This window comes from Entelurus aequoreus, linkage group LG19 (genome assembly GCF_033978785.1).
Source record: "Entelurus aequoreus isolate RoL-2023_Sb linkage group LG19, RoL_Eaeq_v1.1, whole genome shotgun sequence".
In the NCBI taxonomy this organism is placed as follows: Eukaryota; Metazoa; Chordata; class Actinopteri; order Syngnathiformes; family Syngnathidae; genus Entelurus; species Entelurus aequoreus.
The window spans coordinates 8216314-8236307 of NC_084749.1; the positions used below are offsets into that span (position 1 = coordinate 8216314).

The 19994-nt window shown below is 40.1% G+C and overlaps 3 non-coding genes across 3 annotated transcripts; all 3 read left to right on the forward strand.

Moving 5' to 3' along the window:
• Positions 1–6307: 6307 nt before the first annotated feature.
• On the forward strand, positions 6308–6380 carry trnaa-agc (transfer RNA alanine (anticodon AGC)). Its single transcript has one exon. It is a non-coding gene; the product is annotated as a tRNA-Ala (tRNA).
• A 4609-nt stretch (positions 6381–10989) lies between these two features.
• trnaa-agc (transfer RNA alanine (anticodon AGC)) lies at positions 10990–11062 on the forward strand. The gene has a single exon. It is a non-coding gene; the product is annotated as a tRNA-Ala (tRNA).
• Positions 11063–14288: 3226 nt separating this feature from the next.
• trnaa-agc (transfer RNA alanine (anticodon AGC)) lies at positions 14289–14361 on the forward strand. The gene has a single exon. It is a non-coding gene; the product is annotated as a tRNA-Ala (tRNA).
• The last annotated feature ends 5633 nt before the right edge of the window (positions 14362–19994 follow it).

Sequence of the window (19994 nt, forward strand, 5' to 3'; positions counted from 1 at the left end):
GGTAATGTGTTCATATTTGCGGACCATCATCAGGATCCTGGCAGCACTGTTTTGGATGTGTTGGTGCTTTCGAAAGCCGCTACCTCTCACAGCCAATTTCTATTTGGGTTTCAAGTTAGGATTTACTAAATCCAATTCAGACTATGATTTTTTTCAAGAAGAACACAATCAATGACATAACATTTGGAGAATGCGGGTATCGATCCCACTACCTCGCACATGCTAAGCGAGCGCTCTACCATTTGAGCTAATTCCCCTGTTAACCAACAAGTCCACCGCATATTCTCGGATGCATTGATGTCGCTAACTCTCACATGCAAAACAGGCAATCTAGCATTTGACCCAATTTGTATTTGAGTGTCAAGTAAGGCTTTGGATTTACTGAATTGAATTTGGATGAAGATTTTTTTCCCCCTATAAAAACAGTCTTAAGTAAGTAACATTTGGAGAATGCGGGCATCGATCCCGCTACCTCTCACACGCTAAGCAAGCGCTCTACGATTTGAGCTAATTCCCCCGTTAAATTACGAGGCCGTTACCTTTTCTGTGACATCAACAACACCCAAGTCAACGTGTTCTACACACATGCGTTACGATCAAGTTAGGGTTGAGACTTTGGTTTATTAAAACTAATTCAGACTCTTATTTTCTTCTAAAATAGTAGCGTCATGAATAAGAACAAATGGTAGAGCGCTCGCTTAGCATGTGAGAGGTAGCAGGATCGATGCCCGCATTCTCCAAATGTCATGTTTTTACCCTGTTCCTCTTGAAAACAATCATAATCTGATATGAATACAGAAAATCCTAACCCAAATTCAAAATACAAATGGGCTCAAATGCTAGATCATTTTCTCTGCATGTGAGAGGTAGCGGCTTTCGAAAGCACCAACACATCCACATATTCTCTGTTGGTATTGTTCATGACGCTATTATTTTAGAAAAAAATAATAGTCTCAATTAGTTTTACATAATAAAGCAAAGTCTCAACCCTAACTTGATCGTAACCCATGTGTGTAGAACACGTTGTCTTGGGTGTTGTTGATGTCACAGAAAAGGTAACGCCCGCCTAATTTAACAGGGGAATTAGCTCAAATGGTAGAGCGCTTGCTTCGCATGCGAGAGGTAGCGGGATCGATGCCCGCATTCTCCAAATGTTACTTTCTTAACACTGTTCTTATTGGGAAAAAAAAATCTTCGTCTGAATTCAATTCAGTAAATCCTAACCCTTACTTGAAACTCAAATACAAATTGGGTCAAATGCTAGATTGTTTGTTTTGCATGTGAGAGTTAGCAACATCAATGCATCCGAGAACATGCGGTGGACTTATAAGTCAACAGGGGAATTAGCTCAAATGGTAGAGCGCTCGCTTAGCATGTGAGAGGTAGCGGGATCGATGCCCGCATTCTCCAAATGTCATGTTTTTACCCTGTTCCTCTTGAAAACAATCATAATCTGATATGAATACAGAAAATCCTAACCCAAATTTAAAATACAAATGGGCTCAAATGCTAGATCATTTTCTCTGCATGTGAGAGGTAGCGGCTTTCAAAAGCACCAACACATCCAAAACAGTGCTGCCAGGATCCTGATGATGGTCCGCAAATATGAACACGTTACCCCTATTCTTCAGACACTCCACTGTTGTATTGCGCCTTAGATTGGTCAAATCTAATCTAACTAGATCTGACCAATCTAAGGCGAACATGGAACAAACCGAGCAGTCCAGTTGCGATCAGTTGAATGCCCTGAGAATACCATGACCAGGGTGAATGACAACATCCATAGACAACGCCTCCTGTAGGTGAGGTCGATATCTTCAAGCATGCGGTGGTCATTTCTTTTTACGGGGGAATTAGCCTTACTCCTACCCTTACTTGAAACTCAAATACAAATTGGGTCAAATGCTAGATCGCTTGTTTTGCATGTGAGAATTAGCGACATCAATGCTTTTAGCATACGAGGTGTAGCCGGATTGATACCCGCATTCTCCAGAGGTTAGGTTCTTGACCCGGTTCCTCTTGAAAAGAAAATAATTTTTTAATAGTTTTAAGAAACACCAACTCCATATTGATACCCTTAGAAGAAACCCTAGCCAAATAATCTAGTTGCCTGAAAATAATACTTACTGTAGGTGAGGTTGACGTCAGAGAACAGGCGGCAAAAAACCAAAGCCATGTGTGTAGAACACATTGACGCAGAAAGTGGAGTCTTAAAGAGGGGAATTAGCTCAAATGGTAGAGCGCTCGCTTAGCATGTGAGAGGTAGTGGGATCGATACCCGCATTCTCCAAATCTTATGTTCTTGATTGTGTTCTTCTTGAAAAAAAAATAATTGTCTGAATTGGATTTAGTAAATCCTAACCCTTACTTGAAACCCAAATATAAATTGTCTCTAATACTAGATTGTTTGCTTTACATGTGAGAGGTCGAGGCTTTTGAAAGCAACATCACATCCAAAACAGTGCTGCCAAGAACCTGATGAGGGTTCGAAAATATGAACACATTACCCCTATTGTCTGGACACTCCACTGGCTCCCCATCGACCACCGCATGGAAAACCAATCCTGCCTGTTGACCCAGTAATGCAGTCATGGACACGCCTCACATTAACTCAAAGAACTTCTCACACCACAATATGCATCAAGAAACCTCTGATCCACAAATACTTTGCCTTTCCCCCCTACCTGACCAATAATTCCGACATGAATGCTGAAAACCAAGGGGGAAAGCAAAAACAAGGGGGTAGAGAGTTATTCGAATTGAGCCTTAGATTGGTCGGACCTACTTAGACTAGATCTGACCAATCTGAGCCGAACATCAAACAAACCGTACATTCCAGTTGCGATTGATTGAATACCCTGAGAATACGATGACCAGGATGAATGAGAACATTCATAGGCAATACTTCCCGTAGGTGAGGTTGATATTGGGAAAACTCGGCCAAACAATTCAACAGGGAAATTAGCTTGAATGGTACAGTGTTTGCTTAGCAAGAAGGATCAATTCCTGTCTTCTCCAAAGCTTACTTTCTTGACCTTGTTCCTCTTGAAAAAATATTTTTTTTAAATAGTTTTAGTAAACCCTAACCTCATACTGATACCCTTAGAATAAACTTTAACCATTGATTCAACCCACATGTGGAGAACACAATGGATTAGAAGTCCATCATTTTACCCTCTCAGAAACCTCATATTTTTGTTGATGTTTCAACATAATGTAGTTGGCTGAAAATAATACTTCCCGTAAGTGGATTCGACACCGGAGAGCACACGGCGGCCTGTTGTCTCAGTGGAGGAGTTAGCTGAACAAGTAGAGTGCTCACTTAGCATACAAAAGGTATTTGGAATTGATACCTGCATTCTCCAAATGTTTTGTTCCTGAGACTGTTCCTCTTGAAAAAAAAAATTGAAATAGTTTTAGTAAACACTAACCTTATATTGACATCCTAATAAGAAACCCTAACCTTAGCTTGATTCAACCCACGTGTGTAGAACACAATGGATTAAAATCTTACTCTCTCATTAATTTCATCTTTTTGATGATGTTTCAACATAATCTAGTGGACTCAAAACAATACTTACCGTAGTCTCAGGGCATTCCAACGATCGCTTATATGGTAGAGCGTTCGCTTGGCATTCCCAATTTGAATGTTTTTGACCATATTCTTCTTAAAAAAAGCATTGTCTGAAATATTTTTAGTAAACCCCAACCTCATATTGAACCCTAATCAGAAACCTTTATCGACATCAATGCTCATATTCTCTGTTGGTATTGTTCATGACGCTATTATTTTAGAAAAAAAAAATAGTCTCAATTAGTTTTAATAAACCAAAGTCTCAACCCTAACTTGATCGTAACCCATGTGTGTAGAACACGTTGACTATGGGTGTTGTTGATGTCACAGAAAGAATAACGGTCTACTAATTAAACAGGGGAATTAGCTCAAATGGTAGAGCGCTCGCTTAGCATGTGAGAGGTAGCGGGATCGATGCCCGCATTCTCCAAATATTATGTCGTTGATTGTGTTCTTCTTGAAAAAAATCATCGTCTGAATTAGATTTAGTATATCCTAACCCTAACTTGAAACCCAAATAGAGGTAGCGGCTTTCGAAAGCACCAACTCAGCCAAAACAGTGCTGCCAGGATCCTGATGACGGTCCGCAAATATGAACACATTACCCCTATTCTCCGGACACTCCACTGGGGGTTTTTATTGAGCCTTAGATTGGTCAGATCTAATCTAACTAGATCTGACCAATCTAAGGCGAACATGGAACAAACCGAGCAGTCCAGTTGCGATCAGTTGAATGCCCTGAGAATACGATGACCAGGGTGAATGACAACATCCATAGACAACGCCTCCTGTAGGTGAGGTCGATATCTTCAAGCATGCGGTGGCCGTATCTTTTTACGGGGGAATTAGCTCAAATGGTAGAGCGCTCGCTTAGCATGTGAGAGGTAGCGGGATCGATGCCCGCATTCTCCAAATGTTATTTTCTTAACACTGTTCTTATTGAAAAAAAAAATCTCAATTAAATTCAGTAAATCCAAACCCTTACTTGAAACTCAAATACAAATTGGGTCAAATGCTAGATTGTTTGTTTTGCATGTGAGAGTGTGTGTAGAACACGTTGACTTGGGTGTTGTTGATGTCACAGAAAAGGTAACGGCCTGCTAATTAAACAGGGGAATTAGCTCAAATGGTAGAGCGCTTGCTTCGCATGCGAGAGGTAGCGGGATCGATGCCCGCATTCTCCAAATGTTGCTTTCTTAACACTGTTCTTATCGGGGAAAAAAAATCTTTGTCTGAATTAAATTCAATAAATCCAAACCCTTACTTGAAACTCAAATACAAATTGGGTCAAATGCTAGATTGTTTGTTTTTCATGTGAGAGTTAGCGACATCAATGCATCCGAGAACATGTGGTGGACTTGGTGGTTAACAGGGGAATTAGCTCAAATGGTAGAGCGCTCGCTTAGCATGTGAGAGGTAGCGGGATCGATGCCCGCATTCTCCAAATGTCATGTTTTTACCCTGTTCCTCTTGAAAACAATCATAATCTGATATGAATACAGAAAATCCTAACCCAAATTCAAAATACAAATGGGCTCAAATGCTAGATCATTTTCTCTGCATGTGTGAGGTAGCGACATCAATGCTTTCATTCTCTGTTGGTATTGTTCCTGACGCAGTAGTTTTTGCAATAAATTATAGTCTGGAATAGTTTTAATAAACCAAAGTCTCAAATTGAAACCACAACCCTAGTTTGATCTTAACCCATAAGTGAACAGTCCAGTTTTCATCAATTGAATGTCCTGAGAATACAATCAATCAGTCAATCAATGTTTATTTATATAGCCCTAAATCACAAAAGTCTCAAAGGGCTGCACAAGCCACAACGACACAAGGGACGTCGATGTGAATTACTATGAGAAACCTTGGAGAGGACCCCCCTCTAAGTACAGTCCCTAGTGGATCCACATAACAGTGAGAGTCCAGTCCATAGTGGGGCGATGACGTGTATGAATGTTCTTGACCATATTCTTCTTAAAAAAAGCATTGTTTGAAATAGTTTTAGTAAACCCCAACCTCATATTGAACCCTGATCAGAAACCCTAATCGACATCAATGCTCATATTCTCTGTTGGTATTGTTCATGACGCTATTATTTTAGAAAAAAATAATAGTCTGAATTTGTTTTAATAAACCAAAGTCTCAACCCTAACTTGATCGTAACTCATGTGTGTAGAACACGTTGACTATGGGTGTTGTTGATGTCACAGAAAGAATAACGGTCCACTAATTAAACAGGGGAATTAGCTCAAATGGTAGAGCGCTCGCTTAGCATGTGAGAGGTAGCGGGATCGATGCCCGCATTCTCCAAATATTATGTCGTTGATTGTGTTCTTCTTGAAAAAAATCATAGTCTGAATTGGATTTAGTAAATCCTAACCCTAACTTGAAACCCAAATAGAAATTGGCTGTGAGAGGTAGCGGCTTTCGAAAGCACCAACACAGCCAAAACAGTGCTGCCAGGATCCTGATGATGGTCCGCAAATATGAACACATTACCCCTATTCTCCGGACACTCCGCTGGAGGTTTTTATTGAGCCTTAGATTGGTCAGATCTAATCTAACTAGATCTGACCAATCTAAGGCGAACATGGAACAAACCGAGCAGTCCAGTTGCGATCAGTTGAATGCCCTGAGAATACGATGACCAGGGTGAATGACAACATCCATAGACAACGCCTCCTGTAGGTGAGGTCGATATCATCAAGCATGCGGTGGTCATTTCATTCTACGGGGGAATTAGCTCAAATGGTAGAGCGCTCGCTTAGCATGTGAGAGGTAGCGGGATCGATACCCGCATTCTCCAAATGTTATTTTCTTAACACTGTTCTTATTGAGATTCTCTGTTGGTATTGTTCATGGCGCTATTATTTTAGAAAAAAATAATAGTCTGAATTAGTTTTAATAACCAAAGTCTCAACCCTAACTTGATCGTTACCCATGTGTGTAGAACACGTTGACTATGGGTGTTGTTGATGTAACAGAAAAGGTAACGGCCGCCTAATTAAACAGGGGAATTAGCTCAAATGGTAGAGTGCTTGCTTCGCATGCGAGAGGTAGCGGGATCGATGCCCGCATTCTCCAAATGTTACTTACTTAAAACTGTTTTTATAGGGGGAAAAAAATCTTCATCCGAATTAAATTCAGTAAATCCAAACCCTTACTTGAAACTCATATCAATCAATCAATCAATGTTTATTTATATAGCCCTAAATCACAAGTGTCTCAAAGGGCTGTACAAGCCACAACGACATCCTCGGTACAGAGCCCACATACGGGCAAGGAAAACTCACTCCAGTGGGACGTCAATGTGAATGACTATGAGAAACCTTGGAAATACAAATTGGGTCAAATGCTAGATTTTATCTTAACCCATAAGTGAACAGTCCAGTTTTCATCAATTGAAAGTCCTAAGAATACAATGACGTGTATGAATGTTCTTGACCATATTCTTCTTTAAAATAAGCATTGTCTGAAATAGTTTTAGTAAACCCCAACCTCATATTGAACCCTAATCAGAAACCCTAATCGACACCAAAGCTCATATTCTCTGTTGGTATTGTTCCTGGCGCTATTATTTTTGAAAAAAATAATAGTCTGAATTAGTTTTAATAAACCAAAGTCTCCACCCTAACTTGATCGTAACCCATGTGTGTAGAACACATTGACTTGGGTGTTGTTGATGTCACAGAAAAATGACAGGGGAATTAGCTCAAATGGTAGAGCGCTTGCTTAGCATGTGAGAGGTAGCGGGATCGATGCCCGCATTCTCCAAATGTCATGTTTTTACCCTGTTCCTCTTGAAAACAATCATAATCTGATATGAATACAGAAAATCCTAACCCAAATTCAAAATACAAATGGGCTCAAATGCTAGATCATTTTCTCTGCATGTGAGAGGTAGCGACATCAATGCTTTCATTCTCTGTTGGTATTGTTCCTGACGCAGTAGTTTTTGCAATAAATTATAGTCTGGAATAGTTTTAATAAACCAAAGTCTCAAATTGAAACCACAACCCTAGTTTGATCTTAACCCATAAGTGAACAGTCCAGTTTTCATCAATTGAATGTCCTAAGAATACAATGACGTGTATGAATGACAACATCCATAGACAAAACTTCCTGTGGGTGAGGTCAATTCTGGAAAATACGAGGCGGCTTTTAGTTTCAATGGGGGATTTAGCTCAAGTGGTAGAGTGCTTGCTTTACATGCAAGTAGTTGCTGGAATGATGTCTGAATTAGTTTTAATAAACCAAAGTCTCAACCCTAACTTGATTGTAAGCCATGTGTGTAGAACACATTGACAATGGGTGTTGTTGATGTCACAGAAAGCGTAACAGCCTATTATAAAAAGGGGAATTAGCTCAAATGGTAGCGCGCTTGCTTCGCATGTGAGAGGTAGCGGGATCGATGCCCGCATTCTCCAAATGTTTTTGCAATAAATTATAGTCTGAAATAGTTTCAATGAACCAAAGTCTCAAATTGAAACCACTACCCTAGTTTGATCGTAACCCATAAGTGAACTGTCCAGTTTTCATCAATTGAATGTCCTGAGAATACAATGACGTGTATGAATGTTCTTGACCATATTCTTCTTAAAAAAAGCATTGTTTCAAATAGTTTTAGTAAACCCCAACCTCATATTGAACCCTAATCAGAAACCCTAATCGACATCAATGCTCATATTCTCTGTTGGTATTGTTCATGGCGCTATTATTTTTGAAAAAAATAATAGTCTGAATTAGTTTTAATAAACCAAATTCTCAACCCTAACTTGATCGTAACCCATGTGTGTAGAACACATTGACTATGGGTGTTGTTGATGTCACAGAAAGAGTAACGGTCTACTAATTAAACAGGGGAATTAGCTCAAATGGTAGAGCGCTCGCTTAGCATGTGAGAGGTAGCGGGATCGATGCCCGCATTCTCCAAATATTATGTCGTTGATTGTGTTCTTCTTGAAAAAAATCATAGTCTGAATTGGATTTAGTAAATCCTAACCCTAACTTGAAACCCAAATAGAAATTGGCTGTGAGAGGTAGCGGCTTTCGAAAGCACCAACACATCCAAAACAGTGCTGCCAGGATCCTGATGATGGTCCACAAATATGAACACATTACCCCTATTCTCCGGACACTCCACTGGGGTTTTTTATTGAGCGTTAGATTGGTCAGATCTAATCTAACTAGATCTGACCAATCTAAGGCGAACATGGAACAAACCGAGCAGTCCAGTTGCGATCAGTTGAATGCCCTGAGAATACGATGACCAGGGTGAATGACAACATCCATAGACAACGCCTCCTGTAGGTGAGATCGATATCTTCAAGCATGCGGTGGCCATATCTATTTACGGGGGAATTAGCTCAAATGGTAGAGCGCTTGCTTAGCATGTGAGAGGTAGCGGGATCGATGCCCGCATTCTCCAGTTGTTTTTGCAATAAATTATAGTCTGAAATAGTTTTAATAAACCAAAGTCTCAAATTGAAACCACAACCCTAGTTTGATCTTAACCCATAAGTGTACAGTTTTTGAATGTTCTTGACCATATTCTTCTTTAAAAAAAGCATTGTCTGAAATAGTTTTAGTAAACCCCAACCTCATATTGAACCCTAATCAGAAACCTTTATCGACATCAATGCTCATATTCTCTGTTGGTATTGTTCATGGCGCTATTATTTTAGAAATAATAATAGTCGGAATTAGTTTTAATAAACCAAAGTCTCAACCCTAACTTGATCGTAACCCATGTGTGTAGAACACGTTGACTATGGGTGTTGTTGATGTCACAGAAAAGGTAACGGCCTCCTAATTGAACGGGGGAATTAGCTCAAATGGTAGAGCGCTTGCTTCGCATGCGAGAGGTAGCGGGATCGATGCCCGCATTCTCCAAATGTTAGTTTCTTAACACTGTTCTTATTGGGGAAAAAAAATCTTCGTCTGAATTAAATTCAATAAATCCAAACCCTTACTTGAAACTCAAATACAAATTGGGTCAAATGCTATATTGTTTGTTTTGCATGTGAGAGTTAGCGACATCAATGCATCCGAGAATATGAGGTGGACTTGTTAGTCAACAGGGGAATTAGCTCAAATGGTAGAGCGCTCGCTTAGCATGTGAGAGGTAGCGGGATCGATGCCCGCATTCTCCAAATGTCATGTTTTTACCCTGTTCCTCTTGAAAACAATCATAATCTGATATGAATACAGAAAATCCTAACCCAAATTCAAAATACAAATGGGCTCAAATGCTAGATCATTTTCTCTGCATGTGTGAGGTAGCGACATCAATGCTTTCATTCTCTGTTGTTATTGTTCCTGACGCAGTAGTTTTTGCAATAAATTATAGTCTGGAATAGTTTTAATAAACCAAAGTCTCAAATTGAAACCACAACCCTAGTTTGATCTTAACCCATAAGTGAACAGTCCAGTTTTCATCAATTGAAAGTCCTAAGAATACAATGATGTGTATGAATGTTCTTGACCATATTCTTCTTTAAAATAAGCATTGTCTGAAATAGTTTTAGTAAACCCCAACCTCATATTGAACCCTAATCAGAAACCCTAATCGACACCAAAGCTCATATTCTCTGTTGGTATTGTTCCTGGCGCTATTATTTTTGAAAAAAATAATATCTGAATTAGTTTTAATAAACCAAAGTCTCCACCCTAACTTGATCGTAACCCATGTGTGTAGAACACGTTGACTTGGGTGTTGTTGATGTCACAGAAAAGTGACAGGGGAATTAGCTCAAATGGTAGAGCGCTTGCTTAGCATGTGAGAGGTAGCGGGATCGATGCCCGCATTCTCCAAATGTCATGTTTTTACCCTGTTCCTCTTGAAAACAATCATAATCTGATATGAATACAGAAAATCCTAACCCAAATTCAAAATACAAATGGGCTCAAATGCTAGATCATTTTCTCTGCATGTGAGAGGTAGCGACATCAATGCTTTCATTCTCTGTTGTTGTTGTTCCTGACGCAGTAGTTTTTGCAATAAATTGTAGTCTGGAATAGTTTTAATAAACCAAAGTCTCAAATTGAAAACACAACCCTAGTTTGATCTCAACCCATAACGGAACAGTCCAGTTTTCATCAATTGAATGTCCTGAGAATACAATGACGTGTATGAATGACAACATCCATAGACAAAACTTCCTGTGGGTGAGGTCAATTCTGGAAAATACGAGGCAGCTTTTAGTTTCAATGGGGGATTTAGCTCAAGTGGTAGAGTGCTTGCTTTACATGCAAGTAGTTGCCGGAATGATGAATAATAGTCTGAAATAGTTTTAATAAACCAAAGTCTCAAATCAAAACCCCAACCCTAACTTGATCGTAACCCATGTGAGTACAACACATTGACTGTGGGTGTTGTTGATGTCACAGACAGCGTAACGGTCTCTAAATAAGTAGGGGAATTAGCTCAAATGGTAGAGCGCTCGCTTAGCATGTGAGAGGTAGCGGGATCGATACCCGCATTCTCCAATTGTTATGTTCTTGATTGTGTTTTTCTTGAAAAAAATCATAGTCTGAATTGGATTTAGTAAATTCTAACCCTAACTTGAAACCCAAATAGAAATTGGCTGTGAGAGGTAGCGGCTTTTTCGAGAGCACCAACACATCCAAAACAGTGCTGCCAGGATCCTGATGATGGTCCACAAATATAAACACATTACCCCTATTCTCCGGACACTCCACTGGGGGTTTTTTGTATTGAGCCTTAAATTGGTCAGATCTAATCTAACTAGATCTGACCAATCTAAGGCGAACATGGAACAAACTGAGCAGTCCAGTTGCGATCAGTTGAATGCCCTGAGAATACGATGACCAGGGTGAATGAGAACATTGACGGATGCATATATCCACGTTTATCCATAATTAAGAGTTACTTCTTTCTATATTTCTATAGTCATATTTTAAATAGCTAATGTTCCATCTTGTACTCTTTTCATTGTTTTGATCGTCTCATGACAAAGTGCTTGCACTGTGGACGGCCTTGAAGTAGGAGGCAGAGAAGAGGAGTCCTCCCTGCTTCCCTTCCCGGGCCGACTTGAGATAACGGACACAATGGGCATCTGTGCGGCCGTGAGGGCGGGGGTGGGGATATTGAAGAGGAGAGTGCATTCCGGGATGTTGTCAGATCAACTTGGGCTACGCATTCGTATGTGTTGTTCGAGGCTGGTCTCTATTCTCAAATATTTGACAATAAATTACAAAATACCTATCCTGTGCTTGGTGGTACATTTGAGTTCAGTTTATATGTCATCTAAGGAACTTGGGACTGACCAGCGTTTTACATCCCACTTGGAGGAACATCTGGTCAAACGCAACAACATCCATAGACAACGCCTCCTGTAGGTGAGGTTGATATCTTCAAGCATGCGGTGGCCAGTTCTTTTTACGGGGGAATTAGCTCAAATGGTAGAGCGCTTGCTTCGCATGTGAGAGGTAGCGGGATCGATGCCCGCATTCTCCAAATGTTATTGCAATAAATTATAGTCTGAAATAGTTTCAATAAACCAAAGTTTTAAATTGAAACCACAACCCTAGTTTGATCTTAACCCATAAGTGAACAGTCCAGTTTTCATCAATTGAATGTCCTGAGAATACAATGACGTGTATGAATGACAACATCCATAGACAAAACTTCCTGTGGGTGAGGTCAATTCTGGAAAATACGCGGCGGCTTTTAGTTTCAATGGGGGATTTAGCTCAAGTGGTAGAGTGCTTGCTTTACATGCAAGTAGTTGCCGGAATGATGAATAATAGTCTGAAATAGTTTTAATAAACCAATGTTTTGAATGTCCTGAGAATACAATGACGTGTATGAATGTTCTTGACCATATTCTTCTTAAAAAAAGCATTGTTTGAAATAGTTTTAGTAAACCCCAACCTCATATTGAACCCTAATCAGAAACCCTAATCGACATCAATGCTCATATTCTCTGTTGGTATTGTTCATGGCGCTATTATTTTTGAAAAAAATAATAGTCTGAATTAGTTTTAATAAACCAAAGTCTCAACCCTAACTTGATCGTAACCCATGTGTTTAGAACACATTGACTATGGGTGTTGTTGATGTCACAGAAAGAATAACGGTCTACTAATTAAACAGGGGAATTAGCTCAAATGGTAGAGCGCTCGCTTAGCATGTGAGAGGTAGCGGGATCGATGCCCGCATTCTCCAAATGTTAGTTTCTTAACACTGTTCTTATTGGGGAAAAAAAATCTTCGTCTGAATTAAATTCAATAAATCCAAACCCTTACTTGAAACTCAAATACAAATTGGGTCAAATGCTAGATTGTTTGTTTTGCATGTGAGAGTTAGCGACATCAATGCATCCGAGAATATGCGGTGGACTTGTTAGTCAACAGGGGAATTGGCTCAAATGGTAGAGCGCTCGCTTAGCATGTGAGAGGTAGCGGGATCGATGCCCGCATTCTCCAAATGTCATATTTTTACCCTGTTCCTCTTGAAAACAATCATAATCTGATATGAATACAGAAAATCCTAACCCAAATTCAAAATACAAATGGGCTCAAATGCTAGATAATTTTCTCTGCATGTGTGAGGTAGCGACATCAATGCTTTCATTCTCTGTTGTTATTGTTCCTGACGCAGTAGTTTTTGCAATAAATTATAGTCTGGAATAGTTTTAATAAACCAAAGTCTCAAATTGAAACCACAACCCTAGTTTGATCTTAACCCATAAGTGAACAGTCCAGTTTTCATCAATTGAAAGTCCTAAGAATACAATGACGTGCATGAATGTTCTTGACCATATTCTTCTTTAAAATAAGCATTGTCTGAAATAGTTTTAGTAAACCCCAACCTCATATTGAACCCTAATCAGAAACCCTAATCGACACCAAAGCTCATATTCTCTGTTGGTATTGTTCCTGGCGCTATTATTTTTGAAAAAAATAATAGTCTGAATTAGTTTTAATAAACCAAAGTCTCCACCCTAACTTGATCGTAACCCATGTGTGTAGAACACGTTGACTTGGGTGTTGTTGATGTCACAGAAAAGTGACAGGGGAATTAGCTCAAATGGTAGAGAGCTTGCTTAGCATGTGAGAGGTAGCGGGATCGATGCCCGCATTCTCCAAATGTCATGTTTTTACCCTGTTCCTCTTGAAAACAATCATAATCTGATATGAATACAGAAAATCCTAACCCAAATTCAAAATACAAATGGGCTCAAATGCTAGATCATTTTCTCTGCATGTGAGAGGTAGCGACATCAATGCTTTCATTCTCTGTTGGTATTGTTCCTGACGCAGTAGTTTTTGCAATAAATTATAGTCTGGAATAGTTTTAATAAACCAAAGTCTCAAATTGAAACCACAACCCTAGTTTGATCTTAACCCATAAGTGAACAGTCCAGTTTTCATCAATTGAATGTTCTGAGAATACAATGACGTGTATGAATGACAACATCCATAGACAAAACTTCCTGTGGGTGGGGTCAATTCTGGAAAATACGAGGCAGCTTTTAGTTTCAATGGGGGATTTAGCTCAAGTGGTAGAGTGCTTGCTTTACATGCAAGTAGTTGCCGGAATGATGAATAATAGTCTGAAATAGTTTTAATAAACCAAAGTCTCAAATCAAAACCCCAACCCTAACTTGATCGTAACCCATGTGAGTACAACACATTGACTGTGGGTGTTGTTGATGTCACAGACAGCGTAACGGTCTCTAAATAAGTAGGGGAATTAGCTCAAATGGTAGAGCGCTCGCTTAGCATGTGAGAGGTAGCGGGATCGATACCCGCATTCTCCAATTGTTATGTTCTTGATTGTGTTTTTCTTGAAAAAAATCATAGTCTGAATTGGATTTAGTAAATTCTAACCCTAACTTGAAACCCAAATAGAAATTGGCTGTGAGAGGTAGCGGCTTTTTCGAAAGCACCAACACATCCAAAACAGTGCTGCCAGGATCCTGATGATGGTCCACAAATATAAACACATTACCCCTATTCTCCGGACACTCCACTGGGGTTTTTTTGTATTGAGCCTTAGATTGGTCAGATCTAATCTAACTAGATCCGACCAATCTAAGGCGAACATGGAACAAACCGAGCAGTCCAGTTGCGATCAGTTGAATGCCCTGAGAATACGATGACCAGGGTGAATGAGAACATTGACGGATGCATATATCCACGTTTATCCATAATTAAGAGTTACTTCTTTCTATATTTCTATAGTCATATTTTAAATAGCTAATGTTCCATCTTGTACTCTTTTCATTGTTTTGATCGTCTCATGACAAAGTGCTTGCACTGTGGACGGCCTTGAAGTAGGAGGCAGAGAAGAGGAGTCCTCCCTGCTTCCCTTCCCGGGCCGACTTGAGATAACGGACACAATGGGCATCTGTGCGGCCGTGAGGGCGGAGGGGGGGGATATTGAAGAGGAGAGTGCATTCCGGGATGTTGTCAGATCAACTTGGGTACGCATTCGTATGTGTTGTTCGAGGCTGGTCTCTATTCTCAAATATTTGACAATAAATTACAAAATACCTATCCTGTGCTTGGTGGTACATTTGAGTTCAGTTTATATGTCATCTAAGGAACTTGGGACTGACCAGCGTTTTACATCCCACTTGGAGGAACATCTGGTCAAACGCAACAACATCCATAGACAACGCCTCCTGTAGGTGAGGTTGATATCTTCAAGCATGCGGTGGCCAGTTCTTTTTACGGGGGAATTAGCTCAAATGGTAGAGCGCTTGCTTCGCATGTGAGACGTAGCGGGATCGATGCCCGCATTCTCCAAATATTATTGCAATAAATTATAGTCTGAAATAGTTTCAATAAACCAAAGTTTTAAATTGAAACCACAACCCTAGTTTGATCTTAACCCATAAGTGAACAGTCCAGTTTTCATCAATTGAATGTCCTGAGAATACAATGACGTGTATGAATGACAACATCCATAGACAAAACTTCCTGTGGGTGAGGTCAATTCTGGAAAATACGCGGCGGCTTTTAGTTTCAATGGGGGATTTAGCTCAAGTGGTAGAGTGCTTGCTTTACATGCAAGTAGTTGCCGGAATGATGAATAATAGTCTGAAATAGTTTTAATAAACCAATGTTTTGAATGTCCTGAGAATACAATGACGTGTATGAATGTTCTTGACCATATTCTTCTTAAAAAAAAACATTGTTTGAAATAGTTTTAGTAAACCCCAACCTCATATTGAACCCTAATCAGAAACCCTAATCGACATCAATGCTCATATTCTCTGTTGGTATTGTTCATGGCGCTATTATTTTTGAAAAAAATAATAGTCTGAATTAGTTTTAATAAACCAAATTCTCAACCCTAACTTGATCGTAACCCATGTGTGTAGAACACATTGACTATGGGTGTTGTTGATGTCACAGAAAGAGTAACGGCCTGCTAATTAAACAGGGGAATTAGCTCAAATGGTAGAGCGCTCGCTTAGCATGTGAGAGGTAGCGGGATCGATGCCCGCATTCTCCAATTGTTATGTTCTTGATTGTGTTTTTCTTGAAAAAAATCATAGTCTGAATTGGATTTAGTAAATCCTAACCCTAACTTGAAACCCAAATAGAAATTGGCTGTGAGAGGTAGCGGCTTTCGAAAGCACCAACACAGCCAAAACAGTGCTGCCAGGATCCTGATGATGGTCCGCAAATATGAACACATTACCCCTATTCTCCGGACACTCCACTGGGGGTTTTTTGTATTGCGCCTTAGATAGGTCAGATCTAATCTAACTAGATCTGACCAATCTAAGGCGAACATGGAACAAACTGAGTAGTCCAGTTGCGATCAGTTGAATGCCCTGAGAATACGATGACCAGGGTGAATGAGAACATTGACGGATGCATATATCCACGTTTTTCCATAATTAAGAGTTACTTCTTTCTATATTTCTATAGTCATATTTTAAACAGCTAATGTTCCATCTTGTACTCTTTTCATTGTTTTGATCGTCTCATGACAAAGTGCTTGCACTGTGGACGGCCTTGAAGTAGGAGGCAGAGAAGAGGAGTCCTCCCTGCTTCCCTTCCCGGGCCGAATTGAGATAACGGACACAATGGGCATCTGTGCGGCCGTGAGGGCGGGAGTGGGGATATTGAAGAGGAGAGTGCATTCCGGGATGTTGTCAGATCAACTTGGGCTACGCATTCGTATGTGTTGTTCGAGGCTGGTCTCTATTCTCAAATATTTGACAATAAATTACAAAATACCTATCCTGTGCTTGGTGGTACATTTGAGTTCAGTTTATATGTCATCTAAGGAACTTGGGACTGACCAGCGTTTTACATCCCACTTGGAGGAACATCTGGTCAAACGCAACAACATCCATAGACAACGCCTCCTGTAGGTGAGGTTGATATCTTCAAGCATGCGGTGGCCAGTTTTTTTTACGGGGGAATTAGCTCAAATGGTAGAGCGCTTGCTTCGCATGTGAGAGGTAGCGGGATCGATGCCCGCATTCTCCAAATGCTATTGCAATAAATTGTAGTCTGGAATAGTTTTAATAAACCAAAGTCTCAAATTGAAAACACAACCCTAGTTTGATCTTAACCCATAAGTGAACAGTCCAGTTTTCATCAATTGAATGTCCTGAGAATACAATGACGTGTATGAATGACAACATCCATAGACAAAACTTCCTGTGGGTGAGGTCAATTCTGGAAAATACGCGGCGGCTTTTAGTTTCAATGGGGGATTTAGCTCAAGTGGTAGAGTGCTTGCTTTACATGCAAGTAGTTGCCGGAATGATGAATAATAGTCTGAAATAGTTTTAATAAACCAATGTTTTGAATGTCCTGAGAATACAATGACGTGTATGAATGTTCTTGACCATATTCTTCTTAAAAAAAGCATTGTTTGAAATAGTTTTAGTAAACCCCACCCTCATATTGAACCCTAATCAGAAACCCTAATCGACATCAATGCTCATATTCTCTGTTGGTATTGTTCATGGCGCTATTATTTTTGAAAAAAATAATAGTCTGAATTAGTTTTAATAAACCAAAGTCTCAACCCTAACTTGATCGTAACCCATGTGTGTAGAACACATTGACTATGGGTGTTGTTGATGTCACAGAAAGAATAACGGTCTACTATTTAAACAGGGGAATTAGCTCAAATGGTAGAGCGCTCGCTTAGCATGTGAGAGGTAGCGGGATCGATGCCCGCATTCTCCAAATGTTATGTCGTTGATTGTGTTCTTCTTGAAAAAAATCATAGTCTGAATTGGATTTAGTAAATCCTAACCCTAACTTGAAACCCAAATAGAGGTAGCGGCTTTCGAAAGCACCAACTCAGCCAAAACAGTACTGCCAGGATCCTAATGATGGATATGAACACATTACCCTTATTCTCCGGACACTCCACTGGAGTTTTTTTGTATTGAGCCTTAGATTGGTCAGATCTAATCTAACTAGATCTGACCAATTTAAGGCGAACATGGAACAAACCGAGCAGTCCAGTTGCGATCAGTTGAATGCCCTGAGAATACGATGACCAGGGTGAATGACAACATCCATAGACAACGCCTCCCGTAGGTGAGGTCGATATCTTCAAGCATGCGGTGGCCATTTCTTTTTACGGGGGAATTAGCTCAAGTGGTAGAGCGCTCGCTTCGCATGTGAGAGGTAGTGGGATCGATGCCCGCATTCTCCAAATGTTTGTGCAATAAATTATATTCTGAAATAGTTTTAATAAACCAAAGTCTCAAATTGAAACCACAACCCTAGTTTGATCTTAACCCATAAGTGAACAGTCCAGTTTTAATCAATTGAATGTCCTGAGAATACGATCAATCAGTCAATCAATGTTTATTTATATAGCCCTGAATCATAAAAGTCTCAAAGGGCTGCACAAGCCACAACGACATCCTCGGCACAGAGCCCACACAAGGGACGTCAATGTGAATGACTATGAGAAACCTTGGAGAGGACCGCATATGTGGGTAACCCCCCCTCTAAGTACAGTCCCTAGTGGATCCACATAACAGTGAGAGTCCAGTCCATAGTGGGGCGATGACGTGTATGAATGTTCTTGACCATATTCTTCTTAAAAAAAGCACTGTCTGAAATAGTTTTAGTAAACCCCAACCTCATATTGAACCCTAATCAGAAACCCTAATCGACATCAATGCTCATATTCTCTGTTGGTATTGTTCATGACGCTATTATTTTGGAAAAAAATTAATAGTCTGAATTAGTTTTAATAAACCAAAGTCTCAACCCTAACTTGATCGTAACCCATGTGTTTAGAACACATTGACTATGGGTGTTGTTGATGTCACAGAAAGAATAACGGTCTACTAATTAAACAGGGGAATTAGCTCAAATGGTAGAGCGCTCGCTTAGCATGTGAGAGGTAGCGGGATCAATGCCTGCATTCTCCAAAATGTATTTTCTTAACACTGTTCTTATTGAGAAAAAAAAATCTTCATCTGAATTAAATTCAATAAATCCTAACCCTTACTTGAAACTCAAATACAACCCCAGGTTATAAGGCACACTGATAGGATTTTAAGTGTGCCTTATAGTCCAAAAAATACGGTACTAAAATAGTCATTGTGCCATTCGTGCTGGTATACTATCAGATTCAAGGCGCCAATCCTGGTGTCGTACTGGAAGTGAAAAATGCGCATCGGGACACACCTACCTGTTATAGAATGAATCAAATCGTGGGATTAGCTCGATTAGCTGAAACGGTAGAGCGCTCCGCTTAGCCTGTGAGAGGTAGCAGGATCAATACCTGCATTTACCAGAAGTTATGTTCCTCATGGGCTACAATAATTATACCACACCCGAGCTGTAGTTTGAAACGCTAATAGGAAACCTGAGTCAAAAAAAACCAAACAGCCAAAGACAACGAAGTGCTAGCATTCAGGAAGCCTGGAGCAGAATAAAAACATGTCAACCAAGGGAACAAAATACCAAACCTCTGCTGTTTTCTGGGTGTGTCTCACTCTTTCTGATGCGAGGCCCCATCTGGCTCACGATCGCAAGGAAAAAAATAATCCACCAACGGGCTTGCTGCAGTCAGTTTGGATTTGTTATTTATAACCTGATGAAAACACTGTGGTGGTGACACTTACAGTACACCCCAGGGCAGCAGGTGGCATGTTGAGGGTACTAGACTTTATTAATGAGTACGGTAGAAGTTGGTGCCTTTCTGAAGGACTGTCCACTTACCAGCAACAAGTCCCGGTTCTCCCCAACTATCAGTAGTGGGGACTATAGGCGCCGATCTACATTTCTGCCAGTCGGTGCTCGGACGGGCGGTAAATCTGACGCTATTTTTCTGAGGCTATGTCTACACTAAGCCGGATAACCCCTTAAACGAATAATTATTTTGCCTAAGCCCTGTTTTAGTCACACTAAACCAGGGGTCACCAACGCGGTAGCCCGTAAGGACCAG